We start from the raw sequence: 13,387 nt of genomic DNA on the forward strand, positions 1-13,387 counted from the left end.
CACACTCACAAAAAGAGGAAAAGGGAAAAAATAATAAATCTTGCTCTCAAAGTCCACCTCCTCAGTTTGGGATGATTCTTTGTCTATTCAGGTATTCCACAGATGTTGGGTACATCAATTTGATTGTGGAGATTTAATCTGCTGCTCCTGAGGCTGCTGGGAGACATTTCCCTTTCTCTTCTTTGTTTGCACAACTCCCGGGGTTCAGCTTTGGATTTGGCCCCACCTCTGCTTGTAGGTTGCCGGAGGGCGTCTGTTCTTCGCTCAGACAGGAAAGGGTTAGAGGAGCCGCGGATTCGGGGACTCTGGCTCACTCAGCCTGGGGGGAAGGAGGGGTACGGATTGCGGGGCGAGCCTGCGGCAGCAGAGGCCAGTGTGAAGTTGCACCAGCCTAAGGCGCGCCGTGCGTTCTCCTGGGAAGTTGTCCCTGGATCCTGGGACCCTGGCCGTTGCGGGCTGCACAGGCTCCCCAGAAGGGAGATGTGGAGAGTGACCTGTGCTCGCACACAGGTTGATTGGTGGCGGCAGCAGCAGTCTTAGCGTCTTATGCTCGTCTCTGGGGTCCGCACTGTTAGCCGCAGCTCGCGCCCATCTCTGGAGCTCCTTTAAGCAGCACTCTTAATCCCTTCTCCTTGCGCACCAGGAAACAAAAAGGGAAGTAAAAGTCTCTTGCCTCTTCGACCGGTCCAGACATTTTCCCGGACTCCCTCCCGGCTAGCCGTGGTGCAGTAACCCCCTGCAGGTTGTGTTCACACTGCCAAACCAAGTCCTCTCCCTGTGCTCACACCGAAGGCCGATCCTCAGCTGCCAGCACCGCCTGCCCTGGCCGGTGAGCAGACAAGCCTCGGGCTGGTGCGTGCTGGTGAGGACCGATCCTCTGTGCGGAAATCTGTCCACTTTTCCCTCTGCACCCGGCTGTGCTCTCCTCCACGGCTCCGAAGCTGTGCTCTCCTCCACGGCTCCGAAGCTTCCCCCCTCTGCCACCCACAGTCTCTGCCCGCGAAGGGTCTTCCTAGTGTGTGGAAACCTTTCCTCCTTCACGTCTCCATCCTACTGCTGCAGGTCCCGCCCCTATTCTTTTGTCTCTGTTTATTCTTTTTTCTTTTGCCCTACCCAGGTACATGGGGAGTTTCTTGCCTTTTGGGAGGTCTGAGGTCTTCTGCCAGCGTTCCGTAGGTGTTGTATAGGAGCAGTTCCACATGTACATGTATTTCTGATATATCTGTGTGGAGGAAGGTGATCTCAGCGTCTTACTCTTCCGCCATCTTCCCACACTGAGATTTTTAAATTGAACAAATGTTTTTTCATGTCAGAGTGTGTTTTGCTTTGCTGTGTATTTTGTTTTTTAAAGTATGTAGCCATTTTTTCCTTTTTTTTTTTCGGAACGTGGGCCTCTCACTGTTGTGGCCTCTCCCGTTGCGGGGCACAAGTTCCGGATGTGCAGGCTCAGCGGCCATGGCTCACGGCCCAGCCGCTTCGCGGAATGTGGGATCCTCCCGGACAGGGGCACGAACCGTGTCCCTTGCATCGGCAGCCGGACTCTCAACCACTGCGCCAACAGGGAAGTCCCATTTTTTCCTTTTCTGTTCAACCGCGGTTGTCTTTTTCACTTTTAAAAGTTGCCAAATGGCTTCCGGGAATATGGTGGAATGGTAAGACGGGGAGATCACCTTCCTCCCCACAGATACACCAGAAATACATCTACACGTGGAACAACTCCTACAGAACACCTACTGAACGCTGGCAGAAGACCTCAGACCTCCCAAAAGGCAAGAACCCCCCCCCCCCCCACGTACCTGGGTAGGGCACAAGAAAAAAGAATAAACAGAGACTAAAGGATAGGGACTGGACCTGCACCAGTGGGAGGGAGCTGTGAAGGAGGAAAGGTTTCCAAACACTAGGAAGCCCCTTCGCGGGCAGAGACTGCGGGTGGCGGAGGGGGAAAGGTTTGGAGCCGCGGAGGAGAGCACAGCAACAGGGGTGCGGGGGTCAAAGTGGAGAGATTCCCGCACAGAAGATCGGTGACCACAGGCAATCACCAACCCGAGAGGTTTGTCTTCTCCCCCACCGGGGCGGGTGTGGCTGGGAGCTGAGGCTTGGGCTTTGGTCGGAGCGCAGGGAGAGGACTGGGTTTGGCTGCATGAACACAGCCTGCAGGGATTTAATGCACCACGGCTGGCCTGGAGGGAGTCCGGGAAAAGATCTGGAGCTCCCGAAGAGGCAAGAGACTTTTTCTTCCCTCTTTGTTTCCTGCTGCGCGAGGAGAGGGGATTAAGAGTGCTGCTTAAAGGAGCTCCAGAGACGGTCGTGAGCCGCAGATGAAAGCGCGGACCCCAGAGACGAGCATAAGACGCTAAGGCTGCTGCTGCTGCCACCAAGAAACCTGTGTGTGAGCACAGGTCACTATCCACACCCCTCTTCTGGGGAGCCTGTGCAGCCCGCCACTGCCAGGTTCCCGGGATCCAGGGACAGCTTCCTGGGAGAACGCACGGTGCGCCTCAGGCTGGTGCAATGTCACCTCGGCCTGTGGCGCCGCAGGCTCGCCCCGCCCTCGGTGCCCCTCCCTCCCCCCGGCCTGAGAGAGCCAGAGCCCCCGAATCAGCTCCTACTTTAACCCCGTCCTGTCTGAGTGAAGAACAGATGCCCTCCGTCGACCTACACGCAGAAGCGGGGCCAAATCCAAAGCTGAGCCCCTGGGAGCTGTGAGAACAAAGAAGAGAAAGGGAAATCTCTCCCAGCAGCCTCAGAAGCAGTGGATTAAAGCTCCACAATCAACTTGATGTACCCTGCATCTGTGGAATACATGAATAGACAACGAATCATCCCAAATTGAGGAGGTGGACTTTGAGAGCAAGATTTATCATTTTTTCTCCTTTACCTCTTTTTGTTAGTGTGTATGTGTATGCTTCTCTGTGAGATTTTGCCTGTATAGTTTTGCTTCCACCATTTGTCCTAGGGTTCTGTAAGTCTTTTTTTTTAAATTTTTTTCTTAATAATAACTTTTTATTTTAATAACTTTATTTTACTTTACTTTATCTTCATTCTTTGTTTCCTTCCTTCCCTCCTTTAGACAACCAATCATCCCAAATTCAGGAGGTGGACTTTGAGAGCATGACTTATGATTTTTTCCACTTTTCCTCTTTTTGTGAGTTTGTATGTGTATGCTTCCATGTGAGATTTTGTCTGTATAGCTTTGCTTCCACCATTTGTCCTAGGGTTCTATCCATCCGTTTTTTTCTCTCTTAATAATTGTTTTTTTATTTTAATAACTTTATTATATTTTATGTTATTTTATTTCATTTTACCTTATCTTCTTTCTTTCTTTTTTTCTTCCTTCCTTCCTTCCTTCCTCCCTCCCTCCCTCCTTTCTTTGTACTTCTACTAATTCTTTCTTTCTAATTTTTCTCCCTTTTCTTGTGAGCTGTGTGGATGAAAGGCTCTTGGAGCTGCAGCCAGGAGTCAGTGCTGTGCCTCTGAGGTGGGAGAGCCAACTTCAGGACACTGGTCCACAAGAGACCTCCCAGCTCCACATAATATCAAATGGCAAAAATCTCCCAGAGATCTCCATCTGAATACCAGCACCCAGCTTCACTCAACGACTACCAAGCTACAGTGCTGGACATTCTATGCCAAACAACTAGCAAGACAGGAACACAACCCCACCCATTAGCAGAGAGGCTGCCTCAAATAATAATGAGTCCACAGACATGCCAAAACACACCACCAAATGTGGACCTGCCCACCAGAAAGACAAGATCCAGCCTCATCCACCAGAACACAGGCACTAGTCCCCTCCACTAGGAAACCTACACAACCCACTGAAACTACTTTAGCCACTGGGAACAGACACCAAAAACAACGGGAACTAAGAACGTGCAGCCTGCAAAAAGGAGACCCCAAACACAATAAGATAAGCAAAATGAGAAGACAGAAAAACACACAGTAGAGGAAGGAGCAAGATAAAAACACAACAGACCTAACAAATGAAGAGGAAGTAGGCAGTCTACCTGAAAATGTATTCAGAATAATGACAGTAAAGATGATCCAAAACCTTGGAAATAGAATAGACAAAATGCAAGAAATATTTAACAAGGACGTAGAGGAATTAAACATGAAACAAACAAAAATGAACAACACAATAAATGAAATGAAAAACACTCTAGATGGGATCAATAGCAGAATAACTGAGGTAGAAGAACGGATAAGTGACCTGGAAGATAAAATAGTGGAAATAACTACTGCAGAGCAGAATAAAGAAAAAAGAATGAAAAGAACTGAGGACAGTCTCAGACACCCCTGGGACAACATTAAACGCACCAACATTCGAATTATAGGGGTTCCAGAAGAAGAAGAGAAATTTTCTCTTCTGGGACTGAGAAAATATTTGAAGAGATTATAGTTGAAAACTTCCCTAATATGGGAAAGGAAATAGTTAATCAAGTCCAGGAAGCACAGAGAGTCCCATACAGGATAAATACAAGGAGAAATACGCCAAGACACATATGAATCAAACTGTCAAAAATTAAATACAAAGAAAGCATATTAAAAGCAGCAAGGGAAAAACAACAAATAACACATAAGGGAATCCCCATAAGGTTAACAGCTGATCTCTCAGCAGAAACCCTACAAGCCAGAAGGGAGTGGCAGGACATACTGAAAGTGATGAAGGAGAAAAACCTGCAGCCAAGACTACTCTACCCAGCAAGGATCTCTTTCATATTTGATGGAGAAATTAAAACCTTTACAGACAAGCAAAAGCTGAGAGAGTTCAGCACCACCAAACCAGCTTTACAACAAATGCTAAAGGATCTTCTCTAGGCAAGAAACACAAGAGAAGGAAAAGACCTATAATAACGAACCCAAAACAATTCAGAAAATGGGAATAGGAACATACATATCGCTAATTACCTTAAATGTAAATGGACTAAATGCTCCCACCAAAAGACACAGATTAGCTGAATGGATACAAAAACAAGACCCTTATATATGCTGTCTACAAGAGACCCACTTCAGACCTAGAGACACATACAGACTGAAAGTAAGGGGATGGAAAAAGATATTCCATGCAAATGGAAACCAAAAGAAAGCTGGAGTAGCAATTCTCATATCAGACAAAATAGACTTTAAAATAAAGACTATTGGGGCTTCCCTGGTGGTGCAGTGGTTGAGAGTCCGCCTGCCGATGCAGGGGACGCGGGTTCGTGCCCCGGTCCGGGAAGATCCCACATGCTGCAGAGCAGCTGGGCCCGTGAGCCATGGCCGCTGAGCCTGCGCGTCCGGAGCCTGTGCTCCACAACGGGAGAGGCCACAATAGTGAGAGGCCCGCGTACCGCAAAAGAAAAAAAAATAAATAAAGACTATTAGAAGAGACAAAGAAGGACACTACATAATGATCAAGGGATCGATCCAAGAAGAAGATATAACAATTGTAAATATTTATGCATCCAACATAGGAGCACCTCAATACATAAGGCAAATACTAACAGCCATAAAAGGGGAAATCGACAGTAACACATTCAGAGTAGGGAACTTTAACACCCCACTTTCACCAATGGACAGATCATCCAAAATGAAAATAAATAAGGAAACACAAGCTTTAAATGATACATTAAACAAGATGGACTTAATTGATATTTATAGGACATTCCATCCAAAAACAACAGAATACACATTTTTCTCAAGTGCTCATGGAACATTCTCCAGGATAGATCATATCTTGGGTCACAAATCAAGCCTAGGTAAATTTAAGGAAATTGAAATTGTATCAAGTATCTTTTCCGAACACAACGCCATGAGACTAGATATCAATTACAGGAAATATCTGTAAAAGACACAAACACATGGAGGCTAAATAATACACGACTTAATTACAAAGTGATCACTGAAGAAATCAAAGAGGAAATCAAAAAATACCTAGAAAAAAGTGCCATTGCAGACACAATGTCCCAAAACCTATGGGATGCAGCAAAAGCACTTCTAAGAGGGAAGTTTATAGCAATACAAGCCCACCTTAAGAAACAGGAAACCTCTCGAATAAACAACCTAACCTTGCACCTAAAGCAATTAGAGAAAGAAGAACAAAAAACTAACAAAGTTAGCAGAAGGAAAGAAATAATAAAAATCAGATCAGAAATAAATGAAAAATAAATGAAGGAAACAATAGCAAAGATCAATAAAACTAAAAGCGGGTTCTTTGAGAAGGTAAACAAAATTGATAAACCATTAACCAGACTCATCAAGAAAGAAAGGGAGAAGACTCAAATCAATACAATTAGAAATGAAAAAGGAAAAGTAATAACTGACACTGCAGAAATAAAAAATATCATGAGAGATTACTACAAGCAAGTGTATGCCAATAAAATGGACAATCTGGAAGAAATGGACAAAGTCTTAGGAATGCACAACCTGCCAAGACTGAATCAGGAAGAAATAGAAAATATAAACAGACCAATCACAAGCACTGATATTGAAACTGTGATTAACAATCTTCCAACAAACCAAAGCCCAGGACCAGATGGCTTCCCAGGTGGCGCAGTGGTTGAGAGTCCACCTGCCGATGCACGGGACACGGGTTCGTGCCCTGGTCTGGGAGGATCCCACATGGCGCGGAGTGGCTGGGCCCATGAGCCATGGCCGCAGAGCCTGCGTGTCCGGAGCCTGTTCTCTGCAACGGGAGAGGCCACAACAGTGAGAGGCCCGCGTAACACACACACACAAAAAAAATCTTCCAACAAACAAAAGCCCAGGACCACACGGCTTCACAGGCGAATTCTATCAAACATTTAGGGAAGAGCTAACACCTATCCTTCTCAAACTCTTCCAAAATATAGCAGCGGGAGCAACACTCCCAAATTCATTCTACGAGGCCACCATCACCTTGATTCCAATACCAGACAAGGATGTCACAAAGAAAGAAAACTACAGGCCAATATCACTGATGATCATAGATGCAAAAATCCTCAACAAAATACTAGCAAACACAATCTGACAGCACATTCAAAGGATCATACACCATGATCAAGTGGGGTTTGTTCCAGGAATGCAAGTATTCTTCGATATACACAAATCTATCAATGTGATAAACCATAATAACAAATTGAAGGAGAAAAACCATATGATCATTTCAATACATGCAGAGAAAGCTTTTGACAAAATTCAACACCCATTTATGATAAAAACCCTGCAGAAAGTAGGCATAGAGGGAACTTTCCTCAACATAATAAAGGCCATATATGACAAACCCACAGCCAACATCATCCTCAATGGTGAAAAACTGAAACCATTTCCACTAAGATCAGAAACAAGACAAGGTTGCGCACTGTCACCACTCTTATTCAATATAGTTTTGGAAGTTTTAGCCACAGCAATCAGAGAAGAAAAGGAAATAAAAGGAATCCAAATCGGAAAAGAAGAAATAAAGCTGTCACTGTTTGCAGATGACATGATACTATACATAGAGAATCCTAAAGATGCTACCAGAAAACTACTAGAACTAATCAATGAATTTGGTAAAGTTGCAGGATACAAAATTAATGCACAGAAATCTCTGGCATTCCTATACACTAATGATGAAACATCTGAAAGTGAAATCAAGAAAACACTCCCATTGACCATTGCAACAAAAAGAATAAAATATCTAGGAATAATCCTACCTAAGGAGACAAAAGACCTGTATGGAGAAAATTATAAGACACTGATGAAAGAAATTAAAGATGATACAAATAGATGGAGAGATATACCATGTTCTTGGATTGGAAGAATCAACATTGTGAAAATGACTCTACTACCCAAAGCAATCTACAGATTCAATGCAATCCCTATCAAACTACCACTGGCATTTTTCACAGAACTAGAACCAAAAATTTCACAATTTGTATGGAAACACAAAAGACCCCGAATACCCAAAGCAATCTTGAGAACGAAAAACGAAGCTAGAGGAATCAGGTTCCCTGACTTCAGACTATACTACAAAGCTACAGTAATCAAGACAGTATAGTGCTGGCACAAAAACAGAAAGAGAGATCAATGGAACAGGATAGAAAGCCCAGAGATAAACCCACGCACATATGGTCACCTTATCTTTGATAAAGGAGGCAGGAATGTACAGTGGAGAAAGGACAGCCTCTTCAATAAATTGTGCTGCGAAAACTGGACAGGTACATGTCAAAGTATGAGATTAGATCACTCCCTAACAGCATACACCAAAATATGCTCAAAATGGATTAAAGATGTAAATGTAAGGCCAGAAACTATCAAACTCTTAGAGGAAAACATAGGCAGAACACTCTATGACATAAATCACAGCAAGATCCTTTCTGACCCACCTCCTAGGGAAATGGAAATAAAATAAAATTACATTTTAAGATGAAAATTTTTACTAGAGACAAAGACATTTTAAAATGATAAAGTGATTATTCCATCTAGAATGCATAATAATTATAAACTTATAAGCACCTAACAACAGGACTTCAAAATACAATGAAGCAAAATCGACACAACAGAAAAGAGAAACAGACAGTTCTACAATAATAGTTGGATACTTTAATACCCTTCTTTCAATAGCAGAACAGACAGAAAATCAACAAGAAAATAAAAACCTTGAACAGCATTATCAATCAAGTAGACCTAACAGCCATCTATAAAACATTCCACCCAACAGCATCAGAATATACATTCTTTTCAAATGCACATGGATATACTATATGCTAGGCCATAAAACAAATTTCAGTACATTTTAAAGGACATAAACAATACAAAGAGTGCTCTCAGATGAAAACAGAATGCAATAAGAAATCGTTAACAGAAAGAAATTTGTTGAAAATCACAAATGGAAATTAAAGAATATATTCCTAAATAATTCATGGGTCAAGTAAGAACTCATAAGGGGAATTAGAAATAATTTGAGATGAATTAAAGTGAAAGTATAACATATTAATACTTGATTGGTCCCACATACTCTTCTGAAAAGCAGAGGGGTTAGACAAAGAGATCTAAATTAATTAAAAAATCATTTATTATTCTGGGAATAAAAAGAACTGGGCTTAGTCTCAGTTTTGCCTTTATCTTTGTGTCTGTTGATTATCTTGGAATAGTCATTACATAGTCAAAATACAGTTGCCAGCTCAGGAATCAAATACTGTCATCTCTAGGGCTACCATGACAAGATACCACAAACTTGTTAGCTTAAAAGAACAGAAATTTATTTTATCACAGCTCTAGAGGCCAGAAGTTCAAACTCAAAGTGTTGAGAGGGCCATGTTCTTTCTGACGCCTCAAGGGGAGGATCCTTCTTTGTCTTAACCAGATTTTGGTGGTGGCCATCAATCACTGGTGTTGGCAGTTTTTTGATTTGCAGCTGCATCACTCTGGTCTCTTTCACTGTTGTCACATGGAATTGTCTCTGTGTGTTTCTGTCTCTGGAAACAATTTGAATAGAAATTTCTATTTTAACAAAACAAACTGTTGATTATTATGCTCTATTTAGATACTTCCTCTAACCCACACCCACCTCCATTTCTCCATATGTATTTGAGAAGGAAAGAGGAACTCCTGTGAGCTATCATATTGGAAAGAATCAATAATACAGTGTTTTACTAGAGATGCCTCTTATCTAAAATATTTAAATTAAATATAAAATCTGGGGAAATTATCGCCCAGTTTCCCTCTTCTAGAGGCATGTTCTAAATGATAGGCAGCAAAATATTTTATACCCATGAGGTTTGCTGACATTATTGATTTGGTCCAGGATCTGTATTTTCTCTCTAAAGAAAACAGTATTCTCTCTTTACTTTCTTTAATATATAATGTTGATGTCTTAAATTTATTGTCAGAGAGGATGCTTATAGTTCAAATGATTTGGTTGTATTTCACCAGTATTATTACAAGATAGTCAAACAATGGCTGGGCTCCAGGATAGACCTCGGTCCCTTTGTTCCACTGGGATACTGATCTGAAAGCCACTGTTTTCTTATATTCCAAAGACCAAATAAATAAAAAAATAAACAAACAAAAAAACACAAGTAAATGAAACTATTTTAAAACCAACTCTCTTTTCTTCCTCATCCATGTTAATTCTCTTCTACCTAAAATTACTTCCTGGAAGTGATTTTTATGTTTCTTAGAGCTTCTTTATGTATATATCCACACTAATGCATATAAAACTGTGCCTTGTAGATACTTATACTTTTTCCATTTGAATATTTTCTCATGTCATATAGAGTTTATCCATTGTCCTAGATATGCATTTTTCCTGTGTATTTGAGCATCATAGGAAGATAAATTCTACTCTTGAAAATGTTAACTGGTCACTGAGACACAGAAAGCTATTATTCTTACCAGTTTTCAATAGTGAGTAGATTCTGTAGGGGTGGAATTTTAAGATGTAAGTATACTGTTTTTCTACACTCAAATTCCATTCCCCTTATCATAGAAATTGACCAGTGAAGTGTGCTGCTGACTTTTCAGAATCCATGTACATATAATCCATTAGGGTATTAGATATAACATTGGTCAGAAAAGCATACTGTGAAATGTTGCTTTTATTTAAACTCCCACTATTTTCACTACATGGTTTCAAGATTTTACTTCATTTTTGTCCTCTGGTGGTGGGCTCTGTGAACTGCATATTTATGGGTCTGGAGCACATATCTTCAGGGAGGTATACAACTCCTCAGGTACCAGCTAAAGAGTAGATGATAAGAAGCATTCAGATTTATTAAAACTCATTAAGAATATCAGTAGCCTGACTGTTGTTTCTAAAAATATAAAATATTTATCCTTCTGTTGTCAAACAACCATATTTCATGAAAAGAAGTATAAATCCTTTTTTGCTTGCAATAGAAGAACAATAATTGAAGATATTCTTCATTTGGACCAAATACCTTCTCTGAAAATATAAGTTAAAATAGGAGTTGAAATTTCCAAAATATTCTTTAGGAAATAAAACTCCACATATAATTTCAAATTATAATTTAATTTTACCTTAAATTTAAATATCTATATTGAATTTAATTTAAGGAAGGAAGAAAGAAGAAGAAGGAAAGAAGGAAAGAAAGAAAGAAAGGACGGAGGGAGGGAGGGACGGTGGGAGGAAGGAAGGAAGGGAGGAGGGAAGGAAGGAAAAAGGAAGGAAAGAAATAAGATAAAGTAAAATCAAGTTATTAAATTAAAAAATACTTATTAAGAAAAAAATTAAGAAAAAAAACGAACGGATAGAACCTTTGGATAAATGGTGGAAGCAAAGCTATACAGACAAAATCTCATACAGAAGCATACACTTACAAACTCACAAAAAGAGGAATAGGGGAAAAAATCATAAATCTTGCTCTCAAAGTCCACCTCCTCAATTTGGGATGATTCTTTGTCTAAATGAGGGAAGGAAAGAAGGAAGGAAGGAAGGAAGGAAAGAAAGAAAGAAAGAAGATAAAGTAATATAAAATAAAGTTATTAAAATAAAAATAATTATTAAGAAAAAAATTTTAAAAACAGACGGATAGAACCCTAGGACAAATGATGGAAGCAAAGCTATACAGGCAAAATCTCACAGAGAAGCATACACATACACGCTCAGAAAAAGAGGTAAAGGGGAAAAAATGATAAATCTTGCTCTTGAAGTCCTCCTCAATTTGGGATGATTCGTTGTCTATTCATGTATTCCACAGATGCAGGGTACATCAAGTTGATTGTGGAGCTTTAATCCACTGCTTCTCAGGCTGCTGGGAGAGATTTCCCTTTCTCTTCTTTGTTTTCACAGCTCCCAGGGGCTCAGCTTTGGATTTGGCCCCGCCTCTGCGTGTAGGTCGCTGGAGGGCGTCTGTTTTTCACTCAGACAAGACGGGGTTAAAGAAGCCGCTGATTCGGGGGCTCTGGCTCTCTCAGGCCGCGGGGAGGGAGGGGCACGGAGTGCGGGGCGAGCCTGCGGCGCCAGAGGCCGGCGTGACTTTGCACCAGACTGAGGCTCACCATGCGTTCTCCCGGGGAAGTTGTCCCTGGATCCCGGGAACCTGGCTGTGGCGGGCTGCACAGACTCCCCGGAGGCGGGGTGTGGATAGTGACCTGTGCTCGCACACAGGCTTCTTGGTGGCGGCAGCAGCAGCCTTAGCGTCTCATGCCCGTCTCTGGAGTCTGCGCTTTTAGCCACGACTCGCGCCCGTCTCTGGAGCTCCTTTAAGCAGCGCTCTTAATCCCCTCTCCTCGTGCAGCAGGAAACAAAGAGGGAAGAAAAAGTCTCTTGCCTCTTCGGCAGCTCCAGATCTTTTCCCGGACTCCCCACCCCCCCACCTCGGCTAGCCGTGGTGCACTAACCCCTTCAGGCTATGTTCACGCCACCAACCCCAGTCCTCTCCCTGCGCTCCCACTAAAGCCCGATCCTCAGCTTGCAGCCCCGCCCACCCCCGCGGCTGAGCAGACAAACCTCTTGGGCTGGTGAGTGCCAGTTGGCACCTATCCTCACGGGCTTAGTTGCTCCAGGGCATGTGGGATCTTCCCGGACCAGGGCTCGAACCCGTGTTCCCTGCACTGGCAGGAAGATTCTTAACCACTGCACCACCAGGGAAGTCCCTAAAGCAATTATTTTTTTAACTCTATGGCTTTAAATAATCCTTGGCTCTGAAATTCCCTGTACCCCTCAACTACGTAACCACAGGCCCCTCTGCCCTAAATCCTTTTCTTACACTTTGTAGCTTTTTAAGCAACGCCCCTCTTTAGGAAGACATAATCCCTTCTCTGTAGAAAACATGAAAGACCTGAACAAATCAAGATTTCTCCATGGAGAATTCAGCTAGTCCTGTGCTTAGCTCCGAACACAGAAATCCATGTCTTACACCAAGCACGCCATTACCCGGACTAATGCCTGACTTGAATAACAAGCAAATTATTGTGCTTTTAATTGTACCTTGCTGGGTCACAAAGCACGTGTGAGAGAGGAATGTGCCCAGCTTCTCCAGGAGAAACAGGTCAGGCCTCTAATCCTCCTTTTCTGTCACCTTCCCCTCCCCCTTTCCAATCCTTTCTCTTCTCAGCAGAGCAGAGGGAAGAAAAAGAGACAGCTAAATTATGTTTAAAATGGAAGAGTCTAAAAGAAGAAAAACGGCGGTCAGTACTGACTTGGGAGAGGGTGCATTATCTATCCACAGCCTCTGCAGTGTGGGCCATTTGAGGACAATCAGTGTTGCAACCGGCTTGCTGGAGGGCGATATCTGCGAGCCTAAACCAGGCTTTCTCAGACTCAGCATGACTGCTGGGTGGGGTTGGATGCTTCTTTGCTGTGGGCCTGTCCTGTGATGGAAGGACTTTTAGCCTCGCGTAAGCTGTGACCATCCAAAGTGTCCCAAGACACTTTCAAATGTCTCCTGGGTGCAAAATTGCCCCTGGTTGAGAACCACGGCCC

The 13,387-nt window shown here is 42.8% G+C and overlaps 1 long non-coding RNA gene across 2 annotated transcripts; it reads right to left on the reverse strand.

The window, feature by feature from the left end:
- Positions 1-8,352: 8,352 nt before the first annotated feature.
- Positions 8,353-12,796, reverse strand: LOC141277770 (uncharacterized). 2 transcript variants are annotated; one of them, XR_012329584.1, is made up of 2 exons: positions 11,562-12,796; positions 8,353-10,680 (listed from the first exon to the last, which is right to left on the reverse strand). It is a non-coding gene; the product is annotated as an uncharacterized lncRNA (long non-coding RNA). The 2 variants fall into 2 exon arrangements; XR_012329583.1 differs by having other exon boundaries at positions 11,281-12,796.
- Between the last annotated feature and the right edge of the window lie 591 nt (positions 12,797-13,387).

The sequence above is a fragment of the Tursiops truncatus genome, unplaced genomic scaffold, assembly GCF_011762595.2.
Source record: "Tursiops truncatus isolate mTurTru1 unplaced genomic scaffold, mTurTru1.mat.Y mat_scaffold_47_arrow_ctg1, whole genome shotgun sequence".
In the NCBI taxonomy this organism is placed as follows: domain Eukaryota; kingdom Metazoa; phylum Chordata; class Mammalia; order Artiodactyla; family Delphinidae; genus Tursiops; species Tursiops truncatus.